Raw genomic sequence first — 5,999 nt, forward strand, 5'->3', positions numbered from 1 at the left:
TCTAAAGCCGTGAGACTTCAAGGAGAAATTGTTACGTTCACACAAAAGCCAAATGAAACTCTATATGAGGCGTGGACAAGATTTGGAAAGTTATTAAGAGGATGTCCGCAACATGGTTTAGACACTTGTGAAATAGTACAAATATTCTACCAAGGATGCGACATCACTACAAGGAAAGACATCGATATAGCAGCTGGTGGTTCCATTATGAAGAAAACTGCAACTGACGCTTATAAAATTATTGATAACACTGCTTCCCACTCACATGAGTGGCACCAAGAAAAAGATATCGTTAGATCATCTAAAGCAGCTAGAGCCGATTCTAGCCATGACTTAGATTCCATTTCCGCAAAGATAGATGCTGTCGAGAGACGAATGGAAAAGATGACTAAAGATATTCACTCAATACGAATTAGTTGTGAGCAGTGTGGAGGACCACATTTAACAAAAGATTGTCTCAGTATTGAACTAACAATGGAACAAAGAGAGAATGTTTCATACATAAACCAAAGGTCGGGAAATAATTATCAGAATAATTATCAACCGCCAAGACCAATTTACAATCAAAACCAGAATTATAACCGAAATGTTCCATACAACAACCAACAAGGTCCTAGCAATCAACAAGTATCCAACAATACTTACAACCAGCAAAGACCTAATTTTCAAAACAAACCACCACAAATCAATGATAAAAAGCAAAATTTAGAAGATATGATGTCAAAGCTAGTTGAATCTCAAACTCAATTTTTCACATCTTAGAAACAAACCAATGAACAAAATGCTCAAGCATTTAGAAATCAACAAGCTTCTATTCAAAATTTGGAACAAGAAGTAAGTAACCTAGCAAGGTTAATAGGTGAAAGAAAATCGGGAAGTCTACCTAGTGATACAAATGCTAACTCCCGGAATGAAACAGCTAAAGCCATTACCACGAGAAGTGGTATTACACTTAAGCCACCTGAAATACCTGTAATTTCTGATGAAACTATTCCTACTCCACAAGAACCACAATCTGAACAAGATAAGGAAAACGAACGGGTAGTTGAAAAGGTTAATGAAGATAACACAGTTAAGGCTAAACCTTATGTTAAACCATACCAACCACCACTTCCTTACCCGAGTAAAATGAGAAAAGAGAAACTTGAAGCCGAGCAATCCAAATTCTTGGATATGTTTAAACAAATAAATGTAAATCTTCCTTTCATTGATGTGATTTCAGGAATGACTAGATATGCTAAATTCTTGAAAGATCTAATCACAAATAGAAAGAAAATGGAAGAACTCTCGGCTGTTACTATGAATGCTAATTGTTCTGCAGTGCTGTTGAATAAGATACCAGAAAAATTATCTGATCCAGGAAGTTTCACAATTCTATGTTTTCTGGGTAGTCTTAGTTCAATAGAAGCATTGGTAGACTTAGGTGCTAGTATAAATCTAATGCCGTATTCACTATACGCTAAACTAGACCTTGGAGAATTGAAACCAACACGAATAAGTATACAACTAGCAGATAGATAAGTAAAATATCCTAGAAGGATAATGGAGAACATGCTAGTTAAAGTTGGTACTTTAGTATTTCCAGTAGATTTTGTTATTCTGGACATGGAAGAAGATTCTCGAGTACCTCTCATATTAGGAAGACCATTCTTAAACACGGCTAAAGCAATAATAGACGTGTTCGGTAAGAATCTGACCCTAAGTATAGAGGACGAGAGTGTTATCTTTTCTGTTGATAAAGCCATGCAACAACCGCAATCTGCAGATGATACATGTTATTATATTCAAACTATAGATTCACATGCAGAATTGTTAGAAGAATTTCCAGAATTACAAGGAACAGAAGAATGTTCTTTAGGAGAAGGAACTGAACCAATTGATGAAACTGAAACGTTAGCTACACTTATGGCTAATGGATATGAACCAACAACAGAAGAAATTCAAATGCTAAAAGAAAAAGACAGATATCGATATAAATCATCGATAGAAGAACCACCGACATTAGAGTTAAAGCCACTTCCAAACCATTTGGAATATGCTTATTTACATGGTGAATCTAAATTACCTGTAATAATATCGTCTTCTCTTACTGAAAATGAAAAATCTAAACTCATTTCTGTGCTAAAAGCTCATAAACCAGCCATTGCATGGAAAATTCATGATATTAAAGGAATAAGTCCTTCGTATTGCACACATAAAATCCTTATGGAAGAAGGTCATAAAACATATGTGCAACGCCAAAGAAGACTAAATCCTAACATGCAAGATGTTGTTAAGAAAGAAATTATTAAACTGCTTGATGCAGGTTTAATTTATCCAATCTCTGATAGTCCATGGGTAAGCCCAGTTCAATGCGTGCCTAAGAAGGGTGGCATGACTGTCATCACAAATGAGAAAAATGAGCTTATTCCTACTAGGACTGTAACAGAATGGCGTGTTTGTATCGATTATAGAAAATTGAATGACGCCACCAGAAAAGATCACTTTCCCTTACCTTTTATTGATCAAATGTTGGAAAGATTAGCCGGAAATAGTTACTATTGTTTTCTTGATGGTTTTTCCGGATATTTTCAAATTCCAATAGCACCCGAGGACCAAGAGAAAACCACATTCACGTGCCCTTATGGTACTTTTGCTTATAAACGCATGCCATTTGGACTTTGCAATGCCCCTGCAACCTTTCAAAGGTGCATGATGGCGATTTTTCACGACATGATAGAAGAATGAATGGAAGTTTTCATGGATGACTTTTCAGTCTTCGGTGATACTTTTGAATCATGTCTAGTTAATCTTGAACGAATGCTTATTAGATGCGAACAATCAAATCTAGTACTTAATTGGGAGAAATGTCATTTCATGGTTAAAGAATGCATCGTTCTTGGTCATAAAATTTCAAAGGAAGGAATTGAAGTGGATAGAGCTAAAGTAGATGTAATTGCTAAACTTTCACATCTCACCAATGTTAGAGGAGTTAGGAGTTTTCTAGGGCATGCTGGTTTTTACCGACGTTTCATTAAAGATTTTTCTAAAATTGCCACTCCTATGAACAAACTCCTTGAAAAAGATGCTCCATTTATCTTTTCAGATGAATGCATCAAATATTTTAATATTCTTAAAGAGAAACTTACTAATGCGCCAAACATGATAACTCCAAACTGGAATCTACCATTTGAACTCGTGTGTGATGCAAGTGATTTTGCAATGGGAGCCGTTTTAGGACAAAGGATTGAAAAATGATTTCAACCTATTTATTATGCTAGTAAGACGTTACAAGGAGCACAAACAAATTATACAACTACTGAAAAAGAACTCCTTGCTATTGTCTTTGCTTTTGATAAATTTCGTTCATATCTCGTTCTAACAAAAACGGTGGTCTATACCGACCATTCTGCTCTTAGATACCTATTTTCGAAACAAGATGCCAAACCACGATTAATCCGTTAGATCTTACTCTTACAAGAGTTCGATATTGAAATCCGAGATAAAAAGGGAGCAGAAAATCTCGCCGCTGATCATCTTTCTCGTCTTGAAGATCCTGAATTAGAAGTTCTAAATGAATCGGCCATACAAGACAACTTTCCTGATGAATATCTATTGAAGATAGATTATAGTGAAATTCCATGGTTTGCAGACTATGCAAACTACTTAGTATGTGGATTCCTTGAAAAAGGATTATCGTACCAAAAACGAATGAAATTCTTTAGTGATATAAAACACTATTTCTGGGAAGATCCACATTTGTTTAAAAGTTGTCCGGATGGAATAATACGCCGATGTGTATTCGGAGATGAAGCTAGTAAAATCTTAAACCATTGTCACACAGGACCAACAGGAGGGCATTATAGGCCTCAACTTATAACAAGAAAAGTTTAAGATGCTGGATTCTATTGGCCTACAATTTTCAAAGACGCACACCTTCTTTGCAAATCCTGTGATGCTTGTCAAAGGGCCGGAAAAATAAGTCAACATGATGAAATGCCACAAAATGTCATTCAAGTATGTGAAGTATTTGACATTTGGGGTATTGACTTTATGGATCCATTTCTAAAATCTCATAATAATCTTTATATTCTCGTTGCCATTGATTATGTATCTAAATGCGCGGAATCACAAGCTCTCCCAACTAACGATGCACAAGTTGTAGTCAACTTTTTAAAACATCTTTTTGCAAGGTTTGGAACACCGAACGCTTTAATAAGTGATCGGGGTACTCATTTTTGTAATAATCAACTTGAGGAAGTTCTTAAAAGATATGGAGTAACTCATAAAATCTCCACCGCTTATCATCCACAAATAAGTGGACACGTTGAAAATACCAACCGAGCTTTAAAACGTATTCTAGAGAAAATCGTAGGATCAAATCCGAAGGAATGGTCCATGAAATTGGAGGATGCACTCTGGGCTTTTAGAACAGCCTACAAAACTCCAATTGGAACCACACCTTTCAGACTCGTTTACGGAAAAGCATGTCATCTTCCAGTAAAAATTGAACACAAAGCATTTTGGGCTTTGAAGACATGTAATCTTGATTTACATGAAGCTGGACGTCTACGGTTAAGCCAACTAAATGAATTAGAAGAATTGAGACATGAAGCATACGAAAATTCGTTAATCTACAAGGAAAGAACGAAGAAATGGCATGATAAAAGAATCAGAAGTTCAAAAGAATTTAAGGAAGGAGACAGAGTTCTTCTTTTCAATTCACGATTCAAGCTATTTCCTGGAAAATTGAAATCAAGATGGTCTGGACCATTCATAGTCAAAAGAGTTTTTCCATACGGAACAATAGAATTAATAAATTCAAATGGGATTGAATTTAAGGTTAATGGTCACAGAGTTAAACATTACATAGATAGTCCGATGGAAGTTGACAACGAAGTTAATCACAATTTCAACACCACAGCTAACTAAGTGTGGGGAGAATCAAGTCTTTAAAGGATAATATGTATTTCTGTTATAGTTAGATTTTCTGTTTTCGTGTAGTTCTCGAAAATGGAACCCGAATGGTCTTTCCCTAGCAGACCCTAAAGAACTAGTCTTCTCCCCCCATTCTGAATTTTTAATTTTTTTAGGTTTTACGAGATGAAGACTTCCTGTGAATTAAACCATGGTCTAATACTACACGCTTTGATCACCAAACGTAATAATGACACCCTTCCAAGTGAATTGGTATCATTAATCAGAGGTAAATTGGATGGAGTAAGAAAAGAATCCAGGAACGAAAATAATAAGTTACAGTTTGGTAAAGGAAAATCAAAATCCACAGCAAAAAGAAGGGCTCGACACCTTGAAAGGTGTCACAAATGCGAAAAATGGTCACATGAAGGAAAATGCTCGACGAATCAGACATATTCCAATACCGAATTCGTTACTTTATGCAGAGATGGACCGTTAATATGTTTCGAAGAAAAAACGTTGAATGCTCGAGGTTACGCCTATGTAGCTATGGAAAACCAATTAGTCTGACTATCTTATGAGTGGGCTAAAGCAGGTCACTAAGAATTCTATTTCACAGGTAAGTATGTACAGTTTTTATTTTTATTTTTATTATTTTTAACCTTTTGATAATAAACGCTAAATCGTTCGCTATAAAGTATTAAATTGGTATTCAATAAAATTAGGTTTTGCGACCGAAATTATTGATATCATACAAAAATTTATTACATCACTGCGAAATTTACCATTTATTCTTAAGGTATAAATATCTTTAATCAATCAACCCAAAATATTTCAAAAATTCGTCAGGAGTAAAACTAGGTTATATAGCCGAAATTACTTTACCGAAAAGAGGGGCGTATATTTTTGATAATATTTGATTGATTAAAGTGGGATAAAAGACCAAAAAGATTTTTAATTTTATTTTTACTTTGTTTTTAAAATTAATATATAAATATTAAACTAATATTGTAATTTTTTTTTAAATCAATATATTTAAGTTTGTAAATATTTGAAAAATTAATATTTTTAATATAAGTTTGTATGTATAAAAACAAAAATAT

Source organism: Rutidosis leptorrhynchoides, chromosome 8 (assembly GCF_046630445.1).
Source record: "Rutidosis leptorrhynchoides isolate AG116_Rl617_1_P2 chromosome 8, CSIRO_AGI_Rlap_v1, whole genome shotgun sequence".
Classification (NCBI taxonomy): domain Eukaryota; kingdom Viridiplantae; phylum Streptophyta; class Magnoliopsida; order Asterales; family Asteraceae; genus Rutidosis; species Rutidosis leptorrhynchoides.